Source organism: Pleurodeles waltl, chromosome 8, assembly GCF_031143425.1.
Source record: "Pleurodeles waltl isolate 20211129_DDA chromosome 8, aPleWal1.hap1.20221129, whole genome shotgun sequence".
Classification (NCBI taxonomy): Eukaryota; Metazoa; Chordata; class Amphibia; order Caudata; family Salamandridae; genus Pleurodeles; species Pleurodeles waltl.
In genome coordinates this window covers 992,369,938-992,384,689 of record NC_090447.1, presented here as the reverse complement: position 1 = coordinate 992,384,689, position 14,752 = coordinate 992,369,938, and the positions used below count along the sequence as shown (strand labels likewise).

The window sequence follows — 14,752 nt, the reverse complement described above, 5'->3', positions numbered from 1 at the left end:
ACTCTGTTTCTGGCCCAGTGGGGATGTCCTAATGCGGCAGGCGGAGTTGTAATGAGGGCCATAGTCTGCAAACCTGTGTTTGCCATCCTGCCTCTCTTTTCCATTTCAGAAGGAAATCCAGAGTTGGTAGATCTCCCAGCCTGGATTTTCGTGCTAATGTAGCAGATAGGATGCGAGGTTCCATATCCCGCACATATGAATTGAGGACTAGCCATCCACGCGATCGGTTCAATAGCACCTCCATATCTTCCAGTCGGCTTAAGATCTTAGCCAATTTGTTGGCTCCTTTTCTGAAGGCTAGTGCTGGTAATGGGCTGTCCCACAAATCACCCAGTTTGAGCCGGGCTATACTTTTTCCCAGTGGTCCTTAAAGTTATTATTACCCCTCTCAAGGGTGATTTTGTGCCAGACTAGGCTTGGTAAAGTCACCATGGGCGCGGAATAGAGTTTATAGCAACCATTAACAAAAGCTGCTAACCTTTCCAATTATTGCTTTGTTTGGGAAAACTCCAGTCTGACCTGGGCCGGGAATGCTGATCTAGGTAGCAGGAAGACTTGCTTATAGGATTTAACTAATAACTTATCCAGTATGGCTACCTCTGCCCCCCTCCTTAATTCCATCCCATATGCAAGGGTTGGCAGTATTTTTGCTTGCATGATCAGGGTCATTGGTTTTAGGGGCCGCCCAAGAGTGGATTTTGACAGAGTACCAAAAGCCCGGTTCAGAGCTTGTTCTCTCTTATTGCTTCTTTGTGCACTGAGAATGTGCCCCTTGATTCAAACCTGACCCCTACATATGCATATACCGCTACCTCCCCAATGTACTGCCCATTTAACAGCCACTTATGGTGCGAGGTTGGTTTACAGTTAAAGGGGATTATTTTAGACTTCCCGTAGTTAATTTCTAAGTTGTTAGCTAGTGCATAACCTCATAGGCAGTTCAGGAGTTTCTGTAAGCCTACTCTGGTGTTGCTAAGTAACAGCAGGTCGTCTGCGTCGAGTAGGTTAGACACTTGACAACCCCCTAAACTTGGTGGATTGGCCCACTGCTCATCCAATGCTGGGGATAGATCTGATATATACAGATTAAAGAGAAGCGGTGCTAATACACAACCCTGTTTCAGGCCAACAGTGGTTTTGATGGGCCTAGATAAAAACGAGCTGTCGCCCAGTTTGATTTTAACCCAAGTGTCAGAGTAGAGCATGATGATAGCATTTAATAAATTCATCGGCAGCCCCCACTGCTGTAGTTTTGACCATAATTTGTCTCTAGAGACGCAATCAAATGCAGCCTTAAAATCCAGAAAGCACTTATAAAGGGGTGTCCCTGTGGCCCTTGCCCTATTCATTACCAGGCTTAAAGTCATAAGGTTTGTCAGCGTACCCTGTTTTTTTGTAAAACCTGTTTGGTTAATCGGGAGCCTCCCCTTACCCATGGCCCACCGTTCTAAATGCTGCAGGATGCCGATAGAGAAATATTTCAGGTCTACGTCTAAAAGGGCAATTAGGCGCTAGTTGGAAGGTAGGGAGGCCTTCCCTCCCTTATAAATGTATTTTGTTATTAGCTTGATTTACAGTCCACAGATAGCGGGGTTACAAGAACTGGCCCCTTTGATTTCGTACAAATGATAGTGATGAGCGTGTTTTAGACCTGACAGACTTAGGGTGGTCACCCCTAACCTTTTGCGTGTTTCCTCCACTTTCTGGACACTGTTTTTGCTGGTTTTAGCACTCTGAGCACTTTACCACTGATAACCAGTGCTAAAGTGCATATGCTCTCTCCCTTAAAACATAGTAACATTGGTTAATACCCAATTGTCCTTTTTAATCTACGTGTAAATCCCCAGTAAAGTGCACTACATGTGCCCAGGGCTTGTAGATTAGATGCTACTGGACCTGCAGCACTGATTGTGCCACCCACCTAAGTAGCCCCTTAACCATGCCTCATGCCTGCCATTGCATGTCCTGTGTGTGCAATTTCACTGTCACTTCGACTTGGCATTTAAAAGTACTTACCAAGCCTTAAAATCCCCTTTTTCTACATATAAGTCACCCCTAAGGTAGTCCCAGGTAACCCATAGGGCAGAGTGCTATGGCAGGACATGTACCTGTGCAGTTTATATGTCCTAGTAGTGTAAAACTCCTAAAATCGTTTTTACACTGCTGTGAGTGCAGTTTCTTTCAAAGGCTAACATTAGGGCTACCTTCATATACTGTTTGAGTGGTAGATTCTGATCTGAAAGGAGTAACAAGGTCATATTTAGTATGGCTAGAATGGTAATACAAAATTCTGCTGACTGGTGAAGTTGGATTTAATATTACTATTTTAGAAATGCCACTTTTAGAAAATGAGCATTTCTCTGCACTTAAATCCTTCTGTGCCTCACAATCCACATTTGGCTAGGTTACTTGACAGCTCCCTTGTGCATTTCACTCAGACAACCCCAAACACAGGATGCTCAGTCACACCTGCACACATCTGCATACCTAATGGGTCTTCCTGGGCTGGGAGGGTGGAGGGCCTGACACTTACATGTGAAAGGACAGTGGCCTGACCTCACACAATGGAGTGCCAAACCCCCTACTGGGACCCTGGCAGATAGGATGGAACTGAAAGGGGGCTTAGTGCACTTGTAAGCCACTCTCTGACCTACCAACTCAGACACTTCTGGACAAGATACCACTGGTGAGGAAACTCTGAACCAGAGCCTGCAACCTACCAAGAGGAACTGCCTGGCTGCCCAAAGGACTCACCTGGCTGCTTTTCTGCAAAGGACTGCTGCCCTGCTGCTTTGCTGCCCTCTGGCTCTGCTGGGAAGTGCTCTCCAAGGGCTTGGATAGAGCTTGCCTCCTGTTCCTTGAAGTCTCAGGACCAAAAAGACTTCCTCCTGCAAAGAACTCCTTGTTCCAGGACACATTCCACACACAGCCTGCCAGAAACGACGCACAGCCTGCATCGCGGTGAGAAAATCACTGCAGACCAAACCAGAATGACGCAGTCCGGCTCCCCGAGAGGAGATCGACGCAGCACTAGCGTTGCGACCGGAACTTCGACGCACAGCCCATTGGATCGATGCAAAGCTGAGCCGGAACGACACAGCCTGACTTCCTGCAAGAAGAATAGATGCAGCGCCTGCTGTGCGACATAAATTTCCACTCGCCGGCCACCGGATCGACCCAGCTCCTGTGACTTCGTCCTGCACGCCCAGGATTTCTCTGCATCGTCCCCGGGGCGTCCAAAAACCCCGCAACACGAAGAGGATCCAAGTCCACGCACCGGAAATCAACGCAAAGCCTTCCCTGCATGGAAAATGATCGATGCATTGTCTGTGTGTGCCCGAAGAAACCGACCCACACCTCCCCTTTTCCACACATCTCGTCCCTTGCGGTGAATTTGAACGCGAACCAGGTACTTTGTGCTTGCAAGATACACTTGTTGCTTTTTAAAGACTAAAGACTCTTTTTGTCATTCTCTGAAGTGATATTTTAACTTGTACTCATCAAATCTTGATCGTTTTGACCTGCATTTATCCAGATAAATATGAGATACTTTTCTAAACACTGTGGGGTGTATTTTTGTGGTGCTATACTGTGTTATTGCCTGATTTATGGAACAAATACTTTACACATTGTCTTCTAAGTTAAGCCTGACTGCTCAGTGCCAGGCTACCAGATGATGGGCACAGGATAATTTGGATTGTGTGTGACTAACCCTGACTAGAGTGAGGGTCCTTGCTCGGACAGGGGGTAACCTGACTGCCAACCAAAGACCCCGTTTCTAACAGCGGGCGGTGGGCGTGGTTAAAAGCCCACAGATAGATTACAACAGGTCAAAGCGCTTGCAGGCTCGACCCAATATAGAAGTTAGACAAGTCCAGCTCTAGTCTCATTATATTGCTTTTTTCCCTAAGCATTGATAAAGCCAGTAGATATCACCTATGCAAGACCTATTAGCTTTGTCAATCTTTTTTGCTATGTTGTACAGCTGAGCGGCTGCTGTGTGGCATGGTTCAAAATAAAATAAAAACATGCTATGATGGAGCAAGCGTTGACCACGCCATAGCAATTTTTTATTTTTTTTTATTTTCAGCCATGTTGCATCACAGCCACGCTGCTGTACATGGCTAAGAAATGGCTTAGACAAAGCCAATAGATCTTGCATAAGTACGACCTGTTGGCTTTGCTATTGCTTGTGGTTTTTAGGCAAGGGTTGATTAAGTGATTTTCCCAGAATAGCAGGAGGTTAATTGTGCTGGATTTGAACTTTATTCACCAGTTTCAAAGTCAGCAGTTAGACCGTTAGACCGTGGCATGATATAAATATACATACATTTTACACATATATATGTATATATCTACATCTATATATCTAAATCTAAATCTATCTATCTATCTATCTATCTATCTATCTATCTATCTATCTATCTATCTATCTATCTATCTATCTATCTATCTATCTATGTGTGTGTGTGTTTGTAAATGTATACTTTACCCTCTTAGCTGCTGGGCCTTTTCCCCCCCAGTGCTGAGCCCCTTTTTGGCTATTTGGGGTAGTTCGCGCTTAGGCCTTCATAACTTTTTGTCCACATAAGCTATCCACGCCAAATTTGCGTCCTTTTTTTCCAACATCCTAGGGATTCTAATGTTACCCAGAGTTTGTGGTTTCCCCTGGAGGAGACCAAGAAAATAGCCAAAATACAGTTAAAATTTATTTTTTTCCAAAACAATTGGGAAAAAGGGCTGCCGAAGAAGGCTTGTGGTTTTTTCCCTGAAAATGCCATCAACAAAGGGTTTCTGGTGCTGAAATCACTATCGTCCCACCTTTCAGGAACGGGCAGACTTGAATCAGAAAACCACATTTTCCAACACAAATTTGGCATTTTACTGGGACATACCCCATTTTTACTATTTTTGGTGCTTTCAACCTCCTTCCAGTTAGTGACAGGAATGGGTGTGAAACCAATGCTGGATCCCGGACAGCTAAACATTTCTGAAAACTAGACAAAATTCTGAATTCAGCAAGGTGTCATTTGTGTAGATCCTACAAGGTTTTCCTACAGAAAATAACAGCTGAAATAAAAAAATATTGAAATTGAGCTGAAAACAACAGCCATTTTTCTTTATGTTTTACTCTGTAACTTTTTCCTGCGATGTCAGATTTCTGAAAGCAATATACCGTTTTGTCTGCTGGACTCTTCTGGTTGCGGGGATATAAAGAGATTGTAGGTTCATCAAGAACCCTAGGTACCCAGAGCCAATAAATGAGCTGCACCCTGCAGTTGGTTTTCATTCTATACTGGGTATACAGCAATTCATTTGCTGAAGTATGAAGAGTGAAAAAGAGGTATCAAGAAAACCTTTGCATTTCCAAAATGGGATCAAGATAAGGTTTTGAGGAATGGTTATTTGCACATCTCTGAATTCCGAGGTGCCCATAGTAGCATGTGAATTGCAGGGCATTTCTCAAATAGACGTCTTTTTTACACACTCTCTTATATTTGGAAGGAAAAAATGTTGAGAAAGATAAGGGGCAATAACACTTGTTTTGCTATTCTATGTTCCCCCAAGTCTCCCGATAAAAATGATAACTCACTTGTGTGGGTAGGCCTAGTGCCCGTGCCAGGAAATGCCCCAAAACACAACATGGACACATCCCATTTTTTGATAGAAAACACAGCTGTTTTTTCCAAAGTGCCTACCTGTAGATTTTGGCCTCTAGCTCAGCCGGCACATAGTGAAACCTACCAAACCTGTGCATTTGTGAAAACTAGAGACCTAGGGGAATCTAAGATGGGGTGACTTGTGGGGCTCTGACCAGGTTCTGTTACCCAGAATCCTTTGCAAACCTCAAAAAGTGGCTAAAAAAACACGTTTTCCTCACATTTCGGTGACAGAAAGTTCTGGAATCTGAGAGGAGCCACAAATGTCCTTCCACCCAGCGTTCCCCCAAGTCTCCCGATAAAAATGATACCTCACTTGTGTGGGTAGGCATAGCGCCCGCGACAGGAAATGCCCCAAAACACAACGTGGACACATCCCATTTTTTGACAAAATACAGAGCTGTTTTTTGCAAAGTGCCTACCTGTAGGTTTTGGCCTCTAGCTCAGCCGGCACATAGGGAAACCTACCAAACCTGTGTATTTTTGAAAACTAGAGACCTAGGGGAATCCAAGATGGGGTGACTCGTGGGGCTCTGACCAGGTTCTGTTACCCAGAATCCTTTGCAAACCTCAAAAAGTGGCTAAAAATCAACTTTTCCTCAAATTTCGGTGACAGAAAGTTCTGGAATCTGAGAGGAGCCACAAATTTCCTTCCTCCCAGCGTTCCCCCAAGTTTCCCGATAAAAATGATACCTCACTTGTGTGGGTAGGCCTAGCGCCCGCAACAGGAAATGCCCCAAAACACAACGTGGACACCACATTTTTTCATAGAAAACAGTGCCTACCTGTGGATTTTGGCCTCTAGCTCAGCCGTCACCTGGGGAAACCTAGCAAACCAGCACATTTTTGAAAACTAGAAACCCAGGGGAATCCAAGATGAGGTGACTTGTGGGGGTCTGACCAGGTTCTGTTACCCAGAATCCTTTGCAAACCTCAAAATGTGGCTAAAATAACACGTTTTCCTCACATTTCGGTGACAGAAAGTTCTGGAATCTGAGAGGAGCCACAAATTTCCTTCCACCCAGCGTTCCCCCAAGTCTCCCGATAAATAAGATACCTCACTTGTGTGGTTAGGCCTGGTGCCTGCGACAGGAATAGATCACACAACGGTCAATGTTGGTCCTTGCGTGAGGCAGCTGTTGACCCTGGGGTGATCCATTCCTGACACAGGCACTAGGTGTAGGCACTCAAGTGGGGTAGTGTTTTATCAGGACAGGTGAGGAGTCACTGGGTGGTAGGAATGTTGTGGATCCCAGCATATTCCTGTAGTTTGTGTGACAGAAATGCGAGAAAAATTGAGTTTTTTTTCAACATTTCAGCTTTGCAGGGTATTCTGGGTAAGAAAACTTTGGGGAATCCACACAAGTCACACCTCTGTGGACTCCCCCGAATGTCTAGTTTCCAGAAATGTTTGGGTTTAGTGTGTTTCTCTATATGGCCGCCGAATCCAGGACCAAAAACACAGGTGCCTGCCTTACAAAACCAGTTTGTTTTGCCATAGATAATTTTGATGTCTCCAAAATATGATTTGGGTGGTGGAATTTGGGGCTGAACTAAATTGGGGAGCTCCCAAGAGAGCACTCTCTCTCTCTCTCTCTCTGCTTGCCGCCGCATTCACCTGCTCTCTGGGTTGGCCTAACCCACTATTACCCAGTTGCACGAACAGCTTGCGAAGGGACAGCAGGACTGTCCTCATCACCTCCCTCATAATGTACTGGAAGAGGAGTTATCGAATGGGACTCCTCTGACTGATAAATCACTCCCAGAGTCTGCGCCATTGTCTTATCCCTCAGATGCTGTCTCAGTATCTGATGTCTCAGTCTCTGATCCTATGTCAGAGCGGTCCTCTATAACCCGAGTGCAGGCAGCGGTCATCCATCAAGATGCCATCTCTGCTATTGGCTAAACTGTTGCTCTAAAACACTAGCCTACGTAGACAGTCACAAAATCGATGGTGTGTGTGAGATACGTGCAACAGTAGAGGCCACCTTACCTGCGCTTCTTCCCTCAATCAGCACGTACTTTCAAGACACTCAAAAAACACCTTGTCACATACCATTCGTCACAGTCTTTAGCACCTCCTGCGCCCAGTCCAACAATCATTATTGGTGCTCCCACTCCCTCCTCCTCGGATTCCCTCATTACCACCCAGCAAAAGTGCCCTTCATCTCTCCATAGCCGCCCTCCACCCCTCACATACATTTCATTGGTATTATAGCGCATGGCTGACTTTACTAATGTACTGAGCTATTTACATAAAATACAGATTTGCTCTTTGCAGTAGGCATATAAACCTTCTGCGCTTCTTTATGGCACTAAAACTGCCACTAGACAAGTCGGACCCTTTTCCCCCCAGGGAAACCACACACATATTGACAAAAGTGATATATATATGACAGCCAACCACCTGAAACTCAACTCAAGCAAAACCGAAATAATCCTCTTTGGCCCACACAAAAACACCTGGGACCCCTCATGGTGGCCCACCACGCTAGGCCCTGCACCCACCCCCGCCAACCACGCACGCAACCTCAGCATCATCCTAGACTCCTCCCTCTCGATGACCCAACAAATCAACGCTCTCACCTCCTCATGCTTCAACACACTCCGTATACTGAAAAACATTCAAATGGATCCCCACAGAGACCAGAAAAACTGTCACTCACGCACTCATCAGCAGCAGGCTTGATTACGGAAACGCCCTCTATGCCGGCACCACTCTAAAACTCAAGCGCAAACTACACGCATCCAGAACTCAGCAGCACGACTCATCCTCGACCTCCCCCGACACGAACACATCTCTCCACACCTCAAATCCCTCCACTGGCTCCCCATTGACAAAAGGATCACCTTCCTCGCACACAAATCACTCCACAACACAGGCCCTGCCTACCTCAACGAGAGTCACCTTCCACACCCCCACACGAAACGTCCGCTCAGCTGACCTCTCTCGCGCCTCTGTCCCCCGCATCAAACACACCACCACCGGGGGTAGATCCTTCTCCTACCTTGCACCCAAAACCTGGAACGCCCTCACAACCCACCTTCGCAAGACCCAAAACCTACTTCTTTTCAGGAAGGGCCTCAAAACCTGGCTTTTCGAGCGCCTTGAGACCCTCACGGGTGAGTAGCGCGCTTTATAAATCTCTTTGATTGATATATATAGATCTACCTCTATATATATATATATATCTATCTACATAGATATATCTATAGATATATCCATGCACATAGATATATCTATAGATATATCCATGTACATAGATATATCTATCTACATAGATATATATATATAGATCTATTTTTTTTTGTTGTTGTATGGTTTCCTTGGGGGCCAAAATGGCCCCCAGGGAAACCCTACAACATCAAAAAAAAAATATTGCCCCCACAGAGGGTCACCCTGCCCACGGGCGACCCCCTTTCATTTTATTTTATTTTTATGGAAAAAAATACAATTTCCCCGGGGGGGGGGGGGGGGGGGGGGTGTCGCGATCGCATCTACCTTTTTTTTAATAAAAAATATGCCCGGGGGGGGCGGCCCGTTTTCCGAGGGGGCCGCCCCCCCAAAGTGAAATCCCTGGCCTCTAGTGGTGTTTCCTGGCCCCCGATCACAGCTGTGCTGCGATCGGGGGCCAGGAAACACTTTCAGAAGGCCTCGTAAGAAACCTGAAGGCCTCGTAAGGAAACCTGAAAGTGTTTCCTGGCCCCCGATCGCAGCTGTGCTGCGATCGGGGGCCAGGAAACACTTTCAGAAGGCCTCGTAAGAAAGGGGAGAGTCTCCCCTTTCTTATGAGGCCTTTTGAAAGTGTTTCCTGGCCCCCCGATCGCAGCTGTGCTGCGATCGGGGGGCCAGGAAACCTGAAAGTGTTTCCTGGCCCTCAATCGCAGCACAGCTGCGACCAGGGGCCAGGAAACACTTTCAGGAAGGCCTCGTAAGAAAGGGGAGACTCTCCCCTTTCTTACGAGGCCTTCCCGAACGTGGGGAAGGCCGTTTTCCCCATCGAAGCAGGAAGCGGCCGCAAGGCTGCTTCCTGCTTCGATGGGGAAAACAACTTTGTAACATCAGCGCGCCTCGCGGCGCGCTGATGTCACAAAGGGGCGGGTGGGGGGGAGACACGGAAGCTTCCGTGTCTCCCGGGAAAAGTAAAAAAAAAACGAGGATTTATTAACACCCTCCCTGGTGTCGGCCACTGGTCGTGACCCGCACCAGGGAGGTAGTGCGGGCGTCGGCCAGTGGCCGTCGCCCGCATTTAAGGGGTTAACACATCTTTACAATTAGGTTACAGAGGGGATTTGAATAACATCTCAATAATCAATGAGAAAGGAGAAGCAAGAGACAATCGAGAAATAAAACCCAGATTGGATACAGTTACGTTTTTCATTTACCAATTGATCCTTCCTTGCCTGTTTTTATACATCGTTGCTTCCTACATGCTAGTGGATCCTTTTGGAATATATATAGTTTTTTGTGTAGCATGAGTTCTTCTTATATGTAATATAACAGGGCTGCATTGTCACACTTGAGAAATTAGCAAATAATCAAACTCTCTCCTATTTAGTTATATGTTTGCTTACTAAATAAGGGTAACCCTGCACTTGGAAGGGCTTTCAAAAATTGAGTGAAACTCCTAAATGTTCCTTTCCACGGAAATCATTAGAAAAGGCAAAAGATTTATTAAATTTGAAGAGAAACCATAATATACTTTTTATGGCCGCTGTGACACCAGGAAACACCATTCCACAGACTGCTAGGGTGATTTAGTTTACTAAGTTCATCTTAGAAAACCCTCTAAAATGCAACCAATTTATAATAATTGTTGTAATCAGGTACTTTGATATAGCACTTGTTGCCACAAAAGGAAATAACAGGAGGACTCAGAAGTGACACGGAATTATAGGTATGTAAATTTAGCCATAGGTCATGTGTCAGAAAAGGCTGCACCACAATAGTTTCCTTGCTCAGGTCGTAATGTCAGCTCCTTTAACTTTGCACATTTTGAATAGTGCCTCACAAGGTATTTTGTGAAGACTGGTGGCATGCAAGAAGATGATTTTTATATGCCTATGTCAAAGCATGCTTGCTGGCTCGCTGCTATTCTTTCTGAGACAATGAATAAGCCAGTGTGGTTTGTACTTGAAGCCTATAAGGCTGTATCAGGTGCTGGAACAAAACAAGTATTGGCAAAGAGGAACAAGTTAAAGATATTAGTGTTGTAAATTTCTAAATGGACTTTTCTTGCCACATAAATTGAAATGAAAAGTAAAACAGTTGACATAAGTGAGCTGATGCAAAGCGCCATGGCCGCCATGAGCATGAAGGAGAGACACAAAAGGAAAAAAATAATTTCGCTCGCCATCAAACGTATCAGCAAACATGCAATTATCCATGTAACAGGGTTGATGGCCAAGGCGGTAACAAAATTGCCCCAAGGAGAAACAAATGTAAAGAATTTACCAGTGATAACAAAGGACTTTTGAAAGGCCAGCCCATAAGGGAGTGATAGTGATGGGCGTGCGGTTGATGTGGTTAAAAGCACACAGATAGATTACAACAGACAAGAGCACTTGACCTAAAAAGAAGAGGACAATTTAGGTGGTTTTGTCTGCTGGCTGTTAAAAACATTCCAGAGCTTTAAAGTACAGACTCAAAGGCTTCCCTTCCTAGGAAAGTTTAAGGGAGGTGACATTTTCCTTTTGTTCTTAAAAAGAAAACACATGGTATTTTGTTAGAAAAAGTCTTCTTCTTTTGCACATTTTGGGTCTTCTTTATGTAGGCTTTTTAGTCAGCCTCTATTTTATGGCCAATGGTATTTATTCACCTCTGTATTGCCTTAATTATTTGTGTGTCTGAGAGGCAAGATAGATGCACATATACTAAAGAAACATCAGATCTGTATAAATTGGGGTATTATCTGAGGGGGGAGTGAATCCCCACCTCCAATAATAACCACAATGCTTGTGAGGATGAACCACTAATTTAACCTGCCCTCACCCCTGGTTGCTTTGGAATAGAGGAGAGAGGCTTAACATAGAGACAATTTGAGAAGTATCTATGCAGTGCTCAAACAGTAATAAAGTTGAAACAATCGGCAAGATAAAATCCAAAACCAATGTAGAAAAATAGAGTAAATTGTATTTAAGAAAATGGTACAGGACGAATAAAAATCCAATCAGTAAAAACAGAGTTATGAATATTTCAAGTATGAACTGATAAATAGTGCCAATAAGTATTAAGTGCCAACCATGATCACCCGGTTTGATTTGAGTGGGACAAGGGTTGCTTCCAGGTGATTGAACCCACCTGCAGTGGGGGTTGTCTGGGTGGTCTATGGGACCCCCTTTCTCTTCTCTAGTGGGTTGAACTCAGGGGGCAGACTGCCAGTGTGCCACCTTTTTGTGGCACACTGTCAGGGCACCTCCTGAAGGCTTCTTTGCCTTTGCGCCCACATTCATAATATGGCATGAACCAAAGGCAAAGAGTGTTCCTCATTGCATGAGTCCACACCACCATGCAAATGAGGGAATGCCCTCTCAAGATAGTGCTGGCACTACATGTGCTCCAGTGTTATCAGTAATACAGAAAAGAATGCACAAGCCTCGGTGTCTCCTTCTGTAATACCATTGTAGGTGAATTGATGATGTACTGGAGCATAATCTGTATTTGACTTGAAGAGCGGGTTCTATCTTCCTCTCCTGGAGAAACAGAGTAGAAGGTTCTCCCTTTATAAGTCACCTGTAAGCTCCGCCCGGAGAGCCACGCCCCGTCCACCCTCGTAGTAGGCAAAGGAATTCCCGCCTTTTACCAGGATGATGGACAGCTTTCCAAAACGACCCCACTGCGTTTACCTCCGATTCAGGTGGTGCGTTGTTGATGCGCAGAAGCATGAGGACATCTCCACAAAGACGCACTAGTAACAATCACATTGCCAAAGGCACACAAGGTTGTTGGAGACGTTTCCCCCATGACCCATCACGTAGCCTTAGTGTACAATATAAACAGGGCATATAAAACATGCTAGGTAAACGCTTACTGACTTACTCGTAGAAAATACTCCGGTTGGGTAGGCCATGATGCTCATTTTACAGAAACTAAACCTCAACAGGAAGCACTTACAAATATAAACATAGCAGGTGCCCCAGTTGAAGCTCAGCTTCTGGAAAGGACAAGCCACCCTAACTCTTGGGCTTGGCAAAGATAAAGGAAGGCTCTGCGCTCAGAGATTCCATAGCAGAAAAAAATCTAGAATCCTTCCTGGAGGTGAATTGATGATGTACTGGAGCGTAATCCGTATAAGACTGTGACGAGCGGGTTCTATCTTCCGCTACTGGAGACACAGAGTAGAAGGTTCTCCCTTTATACAACACTAACAAAGAAAAAAAACATAACAATCCCACAAAATAGCCTGCTACCAGTCCAAAATCTCATCAGGACCTGAAGCACTGTATACATGCAACTATAGCACAATGCCTCTGCCAGACCTTGGTATGTTTTCACACCCTGGATGAAGTCTGCTTTATTCAGGGTTGTTTTTAAACTCGGCTCAGTGAAAAGCGCTCTTAAATCTAGTGAAAGGTCTCACTTGACATCCCCTTCCGAAGTCTAGCTATCTTGCTGTTCTTGCGAATCTTTTAAACCCTCACTGCTCCTTATGTTTTTGTTTCTAACTGCACGTCAACACAGTTTAATACATAATTGTCTCATATACAAGAAACAGAAGGAATACAGGCTGCCTTTGATACGGTTGACCATGACGCCCTAACTCACAGACTCCATGAAGCCGGCATACAAGGGATTGCTCTCGACTGGATTACTTCCTATCTTTAAAAAAGAGCAAATATCATCCACTCGCCCCCCTTCTCGTCCGAACCCTACCTCACAAAAGCAGGGGTCCCCCAAGGGTCAATCATCTCACCTTTGCTTTTCAACATCTACATGATATCTTTACCAGAACTGATCAATGATTTCCATCTCACATGCTACAACTATGCAGATGACACACAAATACTACTTAAATTAGAAGACCCCAAAAACATTGAAAACTCACGAATCTTCAGTTGCCCCAGAGCTGTTGATCAGTGGATGACCTGGAGCCATCTCAAACTAAAATACCTCCAAAACAGAAATACTCATATGTGGTGACTGGAAAAGTTATGACCCTCTGTGCGTCTGGCCTGACGATCTCGGACCACCTTCTCAATTATCCAAGGAAGTTAAAAACCTAGGAATCACCATGGATTCCAAGTTAACTATGAATGCCCAAGTAGACAAATTAGCACGCACAAGCTTCATCACCTTAAAGACTTTACAACGCATCTTCCCCCACCTCGGATTTCCACACAAGGTGCAAGCTACCATCTCACTTGTACTATCCAAACTGGATTATGCCAATAGCCTCTACCATTGATCATCTCTATCTGTTATGAAAAAACTACAACGTATCCAGAATTCCACAGCCAGGCTACTACTGCATATAAAGCCGCAAGCCCACATCTCCCCTGCCTTGAGAGCACTACACCGGTTACCCGTTGCCAGAAGATGCACTTTCAAGCTGCTTTGTATCACCCACAAAGCTATACATGGAACAGGACCGCTTTTTTATCAGAAAGAAAATGACCAAATGCATCCAACAAAGAACCCTCCGCTCAAGACTGGCACCCCGCCTTAGAACACCACCATACAAGAAAAAGACTATAGGTGGTAAATCCTTCTCCGTCCAAGCAGCCAAACTATGGAATTCATTACCCCCAACTATAAGAGCCACAGATAACTTTCTTGTCTTCAGAAAACTACTCAAGAGTTGGCTCTTTCCTTCATAACCACCTTTTTCAAACAACTATGAACTGCATATGCCTATGTGGATAAATATTTTTTTCAGATTATATGTATATTTCTATTTATTTATAGTTTCTTTGGAAAATATGTATTGCTACTATGTCATAATAATAAAATACACACACACTCTTTAAACCTGTCTGACTAAGTATTTTTTACCCATGATTCTAACTATGTATTGTATGTGCATATGTGTGTGTGTGTGTGTATATATATATATATATATATATATATGTATATATATATGTATGTGTATGTG

The 14,752-nt window shown here is 44.6% G+C and overlaps 1 non-coding gene across 1 annotated transcript; it reads right to left on the bottom strand.

Annotated features, from left to right (window-relative positions):
* Positions 1 to 10,246: 10,246 nt before the first annotated feature.
* On the bottom strand, positions 10,247 to 10,361 carry LOC138252456 (U5 spliceosomal RNA). Its single transcript, XR_011195203.1, has one exon. It is a non-coding gene; the product is annotated as a U5 spliceosomal RNA (small nuclear RNA).
* Positions 10,362 to 14,752: the final 4,391 nt, after the last annotated feature.